Source organism: Microcebus murinus, chromosome 1 (assembly GCF_040939455.1).
Source record: "Microcebus murinus isolate Inina chromosome 1, M.murinus_Inina_mat1.0, whole genome shotgun sequence".
NCBI classification, from domain to species: domain Eukaryota; kingdom Metazoa; phylum Chordata; class Mammalia; order Primates; family Cheirogaleidae; genus Microcebus; species Microcebus murinus.
In genome coordinates, this window is record NC_134104.1 from 87,110,720 (window position 1) to 87,124,633 (window position 13,914).

The 13,914-nt window shown below is 32.5% G+C and overlaps 1 protein-coding gene across 2 annotated transcripts in view; it reads right to left on the reverse strand.

Moving 5' to 3' along the window:
* NAALADL2 (N-acetylated alpha-linked acidic dipeptidase like 2) overlaps positions 1 to 13,914 on the reverse strand; it is a 1,254,620-nt gene that overhangs the window by 977,861 nt on the left and 262,845 nt on the right. For both annotated transcript variants that reach the window (XM_076003772.1, XM_076003759.1), the window contains exon 3: positions 8,710 to 8,818. The gene's annotated coding sequence lies outside the window, so the exon portion shown is untranslated. The remainder of the gene's footprint in view (positions 1 to 8,709; positions 8,819 to 13,914) is intronic.

Genomic DNA, 13,914 nt, shown 5'->3' on the forward strand with positions numbered 1-13,914 from the left:
ACCACGATTTGCAGTTCATAATGGAACATTCATTGTTACATCATTGTGAGTGTTGTTATTTATACACGCAACCAACTGCATTGTGATCATGAGCACTAACAGTCATCTTAGACTTTGCCTGTGGATTAACTGCATGCTTTGTACTGAAGTAATGCTAGTTACTGTTAACACTGTGAATGTTGTGACTATGTTTTCTAAGAGTTCAAATAATGAAAATGAGAATGATTATAATACCAATGCCAGCATAACCCAAACAACTGTATTATTTTAATGGCATCTGGAAAGACATATATGACTAGATTAGAGAGGCAAATAACCAAAAGAAAGCATTCTGCAGAATAGACAGACAAAAATTTGAGATTGGGCATAGTAGAAAAGGGGATGTAAAAGCACATAGGGAGACTAAATTTTACAAGTACTGGATAAAACAGGCAAGTTTTCTTAATCTTCCAAATGTTTTTCATTCTCCAAAAGGCACCAATGCTCAGTCAAAAATAGCCAGTATATTAGATTATAAGAACACCATGAGAACAAACACATATCCTACCTGCCACTTGATTATTCTATGAAAATGAATAAAATTACATTTCCTGATTCAGAGGTTGCAATTACGTAGACAAACAAAAGGGAAAAGTTTGATAATAGATGTGTTGGCCTACTGCAGTGTAGACCTGATTTAGTCAGACATTTTTACACTGTGTCAAGCTACATGTCAACAATGAAAATAATGTTCCCTCTGATTCTTAGGTGCTCTAATTTGAAAAATAGTTTCAAATCATCTTCAAGATTTTCATGAGAATTTTATGAAACATAAAACAATGTTGATAATCTGTCTACGTAAAAACTAGACTTTTTTTCATTGTATTAGTTTCCTACTGCTGCAGTAACAAACTACCTCAAGTTTAATGGTTTAAAAGAACATAAATTTATTATCTTACCATCCTGGAGATCAAAATTCTGAAATGGGTTTCACTGGGTTAAAAATCAAGGTGTTGGAGCTAAATATCAAGGAATCAGGAGGGCAGAGTTCCTTTTTAGAAGATGTAGGGGGAGAACCTGTTTTCTCCACTTTTTTCTGCTTTACCTCCATTCCTTGGCTAGTAGGGATCACCTCATTCCTTGGCTAGTGACCTCCTTACATCTTCAAAGCAACCAATGGCTGGTTGAGTCTCATACGTAACTTCACTCTGACACTAACTCTTTTGTCTCCCTCTTCTACATTTATGGGCCCTTGTGATTACATTGGGCTTACCTGGAACATCCAGAGTATTCCCCTCTCTTATAGTCTGGTGATGAGCAACTTTAATTCTGTCTGCTACCTTAAATCCCCTTTGTCATGTAACATATTCACAGGTTCCAGGAATTAGGACTTGAACATCTTTATGGGACCACTATTCTGTCTACCACACTCATCTATCTGCACATATTGCAGAGAGTAGGAATATAAATTTTGATAAATCCCAATCAGCCTATACATTTCTGACCAGAGTAAATATAAAAGTATTTTCTGCTGAAAGCCCTGCACTCCTTATATACAATACTGCTAAAAGGAAGTGGGATTCGCTCACCTGTGATATTGAGAATTTCACAATGAAAGCTATTATTCATATTTCAGTTTCTTCAAAATGTGCAGAAGTACTTAATAAGATTCTGAACTTTATAGAAATGGAAAAACATACCTTCCTTAAATATGTGCCTACAAGATGGCTACCCTTGTTATTGCCTATAGAAAATGTGTTGAAGTGTTGACCAGCCATAAATTCATTTTCAAAGCATGGGACTAAAATAATATTTTAATCTAATTTGAAAATAAATTGAGGATGATAATGAAGAAAAGGATTAAATAAAATAGACATTATATGCTGTCTCTCTAAAATAGTTCAATAAACAGAATAAAGGAATCTATAAAAAAAATGAACTGATGGCACCTGAGCTATTTTATGTTAAAGTTGTGGCAAAAATACACATTATGATCCAAAATTGCTAGCAGCAGAGGGTAGCCAAGTTAGAAGAGTTTTTCTTTCCTTTACTAAAACTATAATTTTATTTGGAATTCAATTTTGATTTTACAAGTTCAAATTACCTCTGTGCTTTGAAACCATTTTCCCAGAGAAAGAGAGATTTAACTTATGATGGCATACAATGTGCTGTGGGATGTTTGCATAATGGATATTTTAGATATGGATAGCCTATATGATAAACTGGGAAGTAAGAGGCCTGACTGACAAACAGCTGGTCTACCAAAACAAACTTGTAGATGAAAAGTAGATAGGCAAATCTGGACTCAACTCTAAGAAGTCTAAACATCTGCCACCAGCAGAAGTAAAATCCTAAGTAGTCAAATGATTTTTTTGACAGGATATTTATTTACTTTGATGTTATCAAATCAGGTTGATACCAGGAAGTAGTGCAATGTGGGCTCAATAAGAATAGGCTGCAAATCAAAGTGAATTTCATATTTGACTATATTTAGTTTATATATATATAGACTATATATATAGTCTATATATATATTTAGACTATATATATATATTTAGACTATATATATTTAGAAAAAATATATATATATATATATATATAAAGGATAACCCAAAGACTACAGGCAGTTCATAGAAATGTTACTATAAAAGGAAATAAAAGAGTAAAAATATCCCATGAGACAGAAAAAACACATCATTGTTATTTTGTATTAAATATTAGTCATTTTCAATTTACATTCTCTTTAAGAAATGACAGTAATCTAGCACCTCTTATATTTTCCTGGATTGAGCTTGAGCTCATTATCTGAAGTGAGGTAACACAAGATCGGAAGAAAAGGCTCCACTTGTACTCGCCATCAAATTGGTACTGACTGATTAAAACAATGGTGCTCTCATGGTAATAATATTCTCCAGGGATGGGGGGTAAACTCACAATTATAGGACACGGAGTCCATTATGCGAGAGAAGGGCAGGCCTCTAACCCCTGCTTTGGGAGAGGCAACGATATAAAATGTAACCCAAATGTTTGTACTCTCACAATATCCTGAAATTAAAAAAAAAAGAAAGAAATTGTGTTACATACACACAATGAAATATTATACAGTCACAAAAAGAATGAAATCTTGCCATTGGAAACAACATGGATGGACTGGAGAATACCATGTAAGTGAATAAGCCAAGCACAGAGAGACAAATCTCAAATGTTCTCACTCATATGTGGGAGCAAGATATTAAAAACAATTGATCTCATGGAGACAGAGAGCAGAATGATGGCTACCAGAGGCTGAGAAGTGTAGCAGGAAGAGGGGGCGAAAGTAAGGATGGTTAAAAGGTACAAAATTATAGTTAAATAGGTAGAATGAACAATATTGGATAGCACAATAAAGTGACTATAATTAACAATAAGTTAGTGTGTACTTTAAAATATCTAAAGAGTGGAATTGGAATGTTCATAATACAAAGAAACAATACATGTCTTAGGTGATGGATATCCCAATTACCTTGATTTGATTCATTCACATTGTATAAATAAAAAGAAATTTAAAACAGAAAAAAAAACTAATAGTAATATACCCTACAAAATTTCAATATCAAATGAAAATTTAAAAACAGTTATAATAAATGGTGTTATCAGAGGATGGAAAAATATTAATAATATATTGTTATATTTTTCTCACAGGTATTTGTTTCATCAGTCATGTTATTTACTACTTATTGCCACATTTAACTAGTTCTAGTGCTGCTTTGTTCAAATAGTAGCAATTATGTGACAAAAAAGTAAATAATATGAGATAATACATACTTTCAAATAAATACCTATTTTTCATATTTTAATGTAAAAGTAATATACATGTATATAATTATTTATTACATGTTATGTGATACTGTCTGTTTTGGACTGGCATGGTAATAAGGCTGGGTATCAGGTTGGCTCTCTAAAAAATTGATCACCTTAGCATTTGGACATGAAGCCTGTGATTGATCTAGGCTGAAAATAAATAATTGAGAGTTAAAAAAAATCATCCTACTTTTGTGCTAGTTTTTACATGCTCACAGTATTACAATATCAATATAAATTTTAATTTTTTGTATCCCCACTAAACAGTGAACATCTTGAGTAAAAGCACTGCAGCATATTCACTTTTCTTCCCCCATTACCCAATATAGTATCTGGCATATAATACGCTCACCATAAATAGTGGTATGAAATTGTCTTTGAAAATTTTTAAAGGGTATTTTAAAAAATATTAACATGTTACATACAGTGGAAATATTTTATCATAAAAGAGTAAGAGAAATAAGAGAATGAGTTTTGCAAAAGTACAAACAACTTTTTATTAAAAGGTGAACATTCAGCTTGAAATAAAATCAATTTTAGAAGTAGTTCTCCTGGAAAGAAAAATATAAAAAGATGTTCCAAGGACAAGAAGGCACTTCATACACACACAAGTATAAAATTCATACCATGTAAGTTAACAAGAGAACATATGTCAAATTTGCAAATGAAATGTTACAGATTTATTCTAGTTATATAAGGAAATGGAAGCCACTTGTGTAAAGATCATTTTCAGCATCAAGTACTAAATGATTTGCTGCCAGCCCGATTAATATGGTTAAAAGTGATGTCTTTGAAATTTATACTAAGAAGTATATGCAAAGAGCTTCAAAAAACTTATAAAATTAGGCAAGAGATAGCTAACAATTTATCTATATAAAGCTAAAAAGTTAATGAGTTGCAGTTCTCCCCCTTTAAAATATTACTTAGCTATTAATGGCTGACATTTTATTCACTATATGAATGCTGTTCTTTTATAAATATAAGATATATATATAAATATATTATAATAGCATCTTTATAAAAGACACTATTACAAGTTTGTCCTCTGAGAGGAACACAACGTTCTTAAAATGAAAAATTTATTGTATATAATTTCAAGTTTTACTACTACAAACAATACTGTTTCTACCAGAAATAGTACAATATAATTTAAATATTTACTTTAGCTAAATATTTTTATGCTTTTTATATTAGTTAAGAACATAATGTAGCTCAAACCAAAAATATTTCAATGATTTTATCAAAATGCATTTTAAACATATAGATTATGAGTCTTTCTAATAAAGCCATGATGAGTAGATTAACTACAACAACATTGTTTAGAGGAAATTATATAACAGGTAGGATGAATTTAAGGGCAGATTCTGAAAAGTACTTCAATATTTGAGCCATCAGTTTTCTTCCCTATTTCTCCCTTGGATGGGACTTAAAGACTATCTAAATCCATTGGGTCAGAAATGTACAGATCCTGAGTGTTATAAGACTGTGTATGATACCAGGTTTTATTTTCTCATTCAATTACTGTTATTAGATCATTTAATTGCCTTAATTTTTTTATTGCTTATATGCCCAAAGCAAAGCCTGCCTCTTAAGGAAAATAAAATAGCAAAGAGTAAATTCTGGGATAAATCACATTTATTAAATAGTTTAGTGAGAAATTTTCCAAGAAAAATAAAAATTGTGATAATGGCATCTGTTCTGGTTTAAATAAACCCAAGAAGGGGTTTATTATAGCAAATCTCAGGCAGTACAAAATGTCTTTAACTAGCCCCAGCATCCAGCCACTCACTAATATGTGATTTTTTAATTACTTTTGTAGTTTGTCACTGTTGAACACAATCAAATCTAATTGACCAGAAAATTTTGGTTAGATTGTACTTAGCTATGGCTAAATTTTTACTGTTATTATTCTAGTTTCTTTGTGACTATCTCAACTTTACTGCCTCATTAAACTTTAAATTAGATTTTGATAATAAGAATATTTTATAAAATTTATCAAACAACTGCAATATTCACACAGGAGCTACAATACTCTTAAAGCCACTGTCATATCTTTTTGAAAAAATTAATTCATACCCATTCTTTATGGGTTATTAAAAACTATAGCACTTTGATTTTAATTAAACACTTTATTGGAAAGCCATGACTAATAAATGCCTAATGCTAATGGTGAACCTGCATTAAGTGGCTATCAGAACATCTTTCATAGTATGAAAGGAATTCAAGTCTGAGGGTTCTTAGTTTCAGAACCACTAATAAAAGTATAGGCAAGAAAGTTAGAAATGACCTCAATTTAGGTGCTTATATCACTTTATTTTTACATTGAGAATTACTGATTTAACAAAGGGGGTTAGACAGTCCCATCACTAATTCTCTACACCTCAGAAAATAATAAAGAAACAATTAGGTTTGTTTTTTAACTGTCTACTTGTCTGTATACTTTATGTATTACCAAGGCATTGAAAATAAACATATATGAATTTATTTCTTAAAGAGAATAAAGAAAATGTTTAATCGCACTAGTACTTTTTTTTTTTTACAAAATGTTTCTTTAAAACAAGATAAATAAGATACAAGGTGGCATCACTAGAAAGCTCTCTCATACAGCTTTACCTTAACTGCTAACTTTTCACTTATATGTTTATTCTTATTTTCCATATGTAGAGCCTTTAGAAGGCATAATTGATGTTTATTAAAAAGAAAAAAAAGAGCTGATACTTTTTGTCAATACAAGATGTTGCAGGTCAGTCAAGAAACAAATCTAACAAATGCCAATCAGTTTGAGCATTAGCATTCAAGCTCTTCAACTTTGACTTGACTATCAAAGAACCAGACAGCAAATATTCAAAATCATTACAACATGCTGGACTACAACATCTAATGCAGAAGCCTCTTAAAATATTTTGAAATATGTATCATAAGTCCATAACAATTTCTATTCCCTTTCTCAAAATGGATCACACTTAAAGTCACTTGAATCTGTCTACAAATGCATATGATCATGAAATGAAAAACTAAGTGAGTAATAAAGGTAAGAGAAAAAAGATATTGGAAGGTTTCAAATAAAGGCATAAAGATCCTAATTCCTTGTAATTCTCCTTTTATTATTGGGATAACACATCACTCCCTATAGTCTTGGGTTCAACTTTCTTATATATATAAATTCTGATTTAAACTGAGCCCAAGAAAATAGACAAGACTCCAAGAGTACATTGACTTGGCCCACTGCCCATCTTCCTAGGCCTGTTGCCTAATTGCCATTAGCATCTGATAAAATGTACTTATTTTCTCAGCTAGAATATAGGTTTGAAAGGCAGCAAAAAGTAATAAATATATACTATTTCTGTAAAAACAATGGTATATATTCATACCATGGCATAAATATATCAAAATAGAAGGGTAATGGCTGATGAAGCTAGAAAATTATGCTAGGAATACACTTATTTTAACAACTAATTCCATTTTTTTTCCATATGAAATAACATTTTAATGAAAATACTAGTTAAGATATTAATAAAAAGAAACTACAACTCTTAAGTATTTCTTAAAGAATCATAAAAATAGACCCAGAGGGTATAACACTTCTTTAGGGATTTATTATACATGACTATTTTGTGACAATATGAATTCAGAAAGCAGTTGCTTACCAATAATTTATGGTGGGCTAGGTTTTATTCTTAGACTTCAGTACTAGATTCAAAGTCCTCATTACAGATTAATAAATGAAAAAAAGGCTTGGAAATAAAATAAACGGTGAATCTTGTAAGTATGACATTTTATGGCCAAGCAAATCATTTTCCCCAATTTTACTGTGAAATTCAGAGAAATTCAAACCCCAAATTATTTTTATTTCACTTATTTCTTTTTTATTACTTAAAATAGAACATATATAGAGCCCAACAGATGAGGCAATATGTGTTTTACATAGTAACAAAATCTTATAGTCATATATTGAGTTGAGAATGACCTTAGAATTTATTTAATCCAAGGGCCAAATTCAACCCTCCTCCTGTCTCTACCCTTTTCTGAACTCCTCCTCAATTTGTTTATGTGTCCACTTCAAGTACTTCAATCTGAATGTCTTTATAAAGGAAACACCCTTTTTCCACACTGACCCATCAATCTCTACTGTCTCATGCCTAGCCACTTCATAAATTTGCATTATCTGCCTGACCCTTCAAGACATGAATTGTCACATTTCCCTGATTTAATCTAACTCTTAAATTTGGAAGCAAGGAAAGACTCAAAAAGGTCAAATGATCTGTCCATGTTCCTGAAGTATGTGGGTAGTCATCCTGAGTCTGCTCAGATTTCCTAGATCTTAGTTCTGTGATGTCTTCTGAACCTTTGCATTATCCATGGCATGTAGTTTTATACATAATAAACCATAGGCATAAATGCAAGTTCACAGTCTATGTGTGGCCCTATACAGAGAAATGTTCTAAAAGGTCAATAAATCAGTATAAACTTTGAATAAAGAAGTAATGTACAGACATGGATCATGGCACAAACTGCATTGTCATATTTAATAAAATCAGTAGGCGGACAAACTAAAAAGGAGACTAACTTGACTAGTTATAATAACATTTACAAGTACATAAAACAAATTGATATACACAAAGGCAAGAAGGTTGTACCAATTTCAACAGCCACACAGAAATTAAAATATTTATAAAATGCTATCCAAAGAAAATGGGCTTGAGTCCACTAAATAAAAGATGAATCGAAATTGGAATACATAAAACTATGCCACAGAATAATGCTGCTTGCATTCTTCTTTTTTTAAAATTAGCAGCTACTGTCACACTATAGAAATATGCCAAGTCACCTTATTAAAACTTAATTCAAGAGTAAAAGTCTTACATTCTAATTTAAGTAATTGGGTCTTACTTCAATTGAGTGATCCTAGTGCAACCAGAGGTTCTTTGCAGGTTACAGGAGACTGACAATCTCAACCCCAGGCTCTTCATCCAGGTGTCTAATAGTCAAAGCTCATTTCCTGTTCATAAATCAAAAACCAGAGGTGATCAATTTAAATTGAGAGCTGCAACAGATAATTTATCAGTTGTCTCTTGAATTTTATTCTTTAGTTAATGCTTTTTAGCATTATTTTATCAATTCTTTTTATTGTAAGCAGACGGAAATTTTTCATTGCTTTTTGAAAGTCAAGAATGTATAAACAGACCTTTTTGTTTTAAGCACAGCACTTTATTTCAAAGACACACACAAATACTTTTCTCTCTTATTTTAATTTTTACATATTCATATTTGTACCTTAATTCAGCAACCATAAATTGCACATTTACTTGGTGCTACATAATACTAAGCATAATATTAATAAAAGACAAAGCAGTACTAGACATGAAGTGACTTATTATCTCTTTTGGGAGAAAGGATTAACCAAAGGAAGAGATGGGTACTAGGAAGAGCACATCTAGGACTGAAAGCCTTGCTGTTCTATTGAACACCTTGGGTAATTTCTGAAACTCTTTAAGTCTAAATTACTTCACCTTAAAGTTATAATGTAAACAGATAACTTATAGAACTATTGTGAGGATAAGAGTGCCTAGTACATTGCCCAATTTGTATTAATGTTAGGTGCTCAGTAAGTAACTGATACCATTATATAGTTTTTTAAGACAATGAGTCTATTCCTCTTATTTTATATCTTCTAATATTAAGAGTGGTTATTCTACATTTCATATTAATGGGTTATGATATTAAATAATAATATCATTAATTATGAAGGTACTTAATTTTACTTCTCCTTCATTTTTATATTTTATCTTCATTTTAAGGTACTTAAAAGCTATAAAGTATTCTTAGGCCGGGCATGATGGCTCACGTCCGTAATCTGGGAGGTCAAGGTGGGTGGATCGCTTGAGTTCAGGAGTTCAAGACCAGCCTGAACAAGAGCAAGACTCCATCTCTACTAAAAAATAGAAAGAAATTAGTTGGACAACTAAAAATATATAGAAAAATTAGCCAGGCATGGTGGTGCATACCTGTAGTCCCAGGTACTCAGGAGGCTGAGGCAGGAGGATCGTTTGAGCCCAGGAATTTGAGGTTGCTGTGAGCTAGGCTAACGCCACAGCACTCTAGCCCGGGTGACAGAGTGAGACTATGTTTCAAAAAAAAGCTATAAAGTGTTCGTATTATCCTTTCAAAATTACCTCACCCCAAATAAGCTATTAGCTATTATTTACCTCTTACAGTGTCAACTTGCAATATTGTGCAAGTTTGTGACTAGGAAAAAAAATTCTTGCCCTTATGTTAGGTTAGTTTACTTTCTCTTTGTTCTCCAAACTTTTTCTCCTTCATTTCAAAATAGTATATCATCCTTAACCTTTATAATAGGAAATATAACCCTCCATAATAGGAAATAATTTGTCATAAATTCTTCAATTACCAAAATACACAGTAAAAAAAATATTTCTCAATTTTCTCTTAAATCCCTTCTTCTTTTAGGAAAAACAATGCTTAAGGTAGATTCTACAGATTCACTAATCTGGAAGTGCCACTAATCTGGAAGTTTGTGCCATGATACAACATGTCCGTACATCACTTCTTTATTCAAACTTTATGCTGATTTATTGACCTTTTGGAACATTTCTCTGTATAGGGCCACACATAGACTGTGAACTTGCATTTATGCCTATGGTTTATTATGTATAAAACTACATGCCATGGATAATGCAAAAGAGAAAGTCTTCTCTTTTCTCACAAAATTTTAAGTCTCTTGATAAGAATAACCTAACTTGGTTCACCCATGAATTTATAAACATCCTGGATTCATCTATTTTCAAACATTATGGACCGAATGTTTGTGTTCTCCCAAAACTGAAGCCCTAACCTCCAATATTATGGTATTTGAAGGTGAGTTGTTGGGAGGTAATCAGGTTTAGATAAAGACATGAGGCTGAGTTTTTCATGATAGGATTAGTAACCTCAAAAAAGAGACCAGAGAGCTTGCATACTCTCACTCTTTGACATATGAGAACACAGTAAGGAGTCAGCCATCTACAAGACAGCCATCACCAGAAAATTCAGTGGCACCTTGATCTTGAATTTCCCAACATATCAAACTGTGGAAAATAAACTTCTGTTGTTTAAGCCACTCTGTTAATGTTAGTTTGCTATATAGCAGCCCAAGCAGACTAATACATCAAATAATCTTTATAAGTCAAGAATTAGTGATATTACATAATCAGTACAGACATACATACATACACGCACGCACACACATACACACACATTTCAGGACATTTAAGAATATATCATTTGTGGAGAATAAAAGGGATATGAAATGAGGAGAATTAAAAGTTACTACCCAATTCCCAACTTTTATTTAGGTTCCTCAATATTCATTTATGGGCAAGGGTGTGCAAGAAATCAGTTATCATCTTAGTAAAATGTGGGCTTCAGTTCTCCCTCAACATTGAAAATGAGGAAGGATCCAAAACAAAAAGAGTATAGGCATTTTCACAAGGAGTCTTAACTCTTCAAGCTACGAGTCACAAGAAATGCTAAGCCATGTGGGAATTTCCTCCTAACCTTCTCTTGGCATCTAACTGGATAAAAATGGCATGCTGCCATCTGTATCCCTAAACTTGATTAAAAATCAAACTGTATGGATTGGGTTAGATAGTTTAAAAGTCATATGTCATCTTGTCTAACATAATACCTTTGACTGATCCTTGCTTTTTCTTACACCAAATTAAAGATTCTATTTACTAAATGAAATGAACTTCAGTTTCTTGCAATGAAATGTATTGTTAAACATGTGATTTTTCTCAGGTTCTCAGGGAAACTTGCCTGAATTAGTTCCTTGTGGACTTTGCAAATATTATCTAAAATCAGAATATTGGAACTAGAAAAAAACTTAGTGATTATCTCACTCAAATATCACTCACTCCAACACCTACCACCAGCTCCCATGAGATGTTTTATTTCATAACAGACTCCATCCAGATCTTGTATCCAAAGTTTTAGCAATAAAAATCAGAAATGAAAGCCTCACTTGCATATATGGAGTATTTTCTCTACACAGTGTTTTACATGAAATATCCTTGTATCAGGAAAAAATGATACAATGCTTTGGAAATTCTGAGGATGGCTTATTAATATATTAACACAGTAATTTTGGATTTTCTAAGCACAGTAGATAAAAGAAAAAAAAATCCAACACAACACATGCTATTTCCAAGGCTACCATTTTATTAGGTTGTACAGGATGACTACTTACTTTTCCTAAAACAGTTTTCTTCAAGATGCTCTACTGATCAAGAACAAATAAAAATTCCCTACTCTCAATCACATAAATTATATTTTTAATTTAATGTTTGTTGAAAATATACCATAAGCTAAGCATATCAACTTTAAATACTTGTATTTGGTTTTGGGATACTTTAATATCTTGATACACCTCTGAGCCTTCTGAAAATAAAGTCTATGCCTCAGTTAACCATGTCCCCAGTACCTATCTATCACTGTGTTTATATACAGAATATGCACTATAAATGCTAGTAAATTGCATTTGTGAGTAAATATTTATATGGATGCACACAACTGTTTTCATATCATGGATATCCTTACTATCCTTTGGAAAACATACTGTGTACTCTCTTAATTCTTTTCATCTTGCTGTCCTTCCTAAGACATTTATTCTGCTTTCTTGCCTTGTTTCTACTCACTTTCCGAGATTCACCTATCTCGTGAAATCTATTACAACTTAGGCCTTTAATTTCTTTCTAATTGTGCCAAGACTCTACTACTGTAAACTCTATTCTTTTGAAAGACAGTAGAAAAATCAGATTTAACTTCTTATTTACATAAGATTTTTACATGTATAATTTTTTTGTGGGTGAAAATGAGATTTATTCAACTTAAATGGTCACTGAGGCTACAGCAGAATCAATGCTGTTACAATAGGCAAGCACTATTGTCAGCAGCAACACACAGTATATTTCTTAAACAGCATCCAAGCCTCATGGGTTATGCTTTCATTTTTTAAAAAAAACCTTATAAACGAGTTGGGAAGCAGTTAAAGGCCGATCTTAAATGCCAATGTAAAACAAATTTCACTGAAAATGCAATTAAAATGCAACTGCTATGAGTACTGTAAGAAAAGTTGCCTAAGAGCTCAGATATAAAATAAGACCTTAAATGGTAAATAAAATACAATAGCAGCGTTTAAAAACTTTAACTCCCATTTCAGAAGATGCCCCTTCCCTGGCCATACCCCCCATGCCTCCAACACCTACTGGCATAGAAAGAGGCCTTGTTCTAGCAGGGAAGCAACTGGTAAGAAGTGTAAATCATGTAAATAAGAAGTAATTTACATGTATTTACATGTATTTACACAGATCATTACTCAAAGTTGATCACATAGTTGCTAGCTGCTATACAGAGTAGGACCTATATAATTTGTGAGCTAGGAAAGATACAAGTCCCTTGATGAATTAGATCAGGGATTGGCAAACTATTGCCCATGAGCCAAATTTAGCCTCCTGCCTATTTCGAGAAATATAATTTCACTGTGACACAGCCACACCCATTCATGTATGCATTGTCCATGGCTGCTTTCCTGCTATAACAGCAAGTTGAATAGTTGCAACAGAGACCATTTGGCTCACACACATTTACTATCTGGTCCATGACAAAATAAATTTACCAACCAGTAGATTAGATCAGCAGTTCTCCAGTGTGGGCCCAGATGAGATCTTTGGCCTATTCACAACCTTAAGCACTGTGATTAGACAATATCCATAATCCAGTGATTGCTAACGGGTGGTCTCTGGACCATCAGGATCAGCAACATCTGAGAACTTAATAGAAATGCAAAATCTTAGCTACCACTCCAGACTACAGATCAGAAACTTTGGGGATGGGGCCTAGCAATCTGTGTTTTTACCAGAACTCCAAGCAATTCTAATGCACACTAAAATTCGAGAACCCCTAGATTAGATAAACAGAGGAACGTTCATTAGCACCAGGTCATGATGACTTGCCCTGGTTATAGCAGATCCAGTTTCTTCAAAGATATTCTAAGTGACTGAAAGATATTAATTATGTTTCACCTGTCCTGAAATTGAC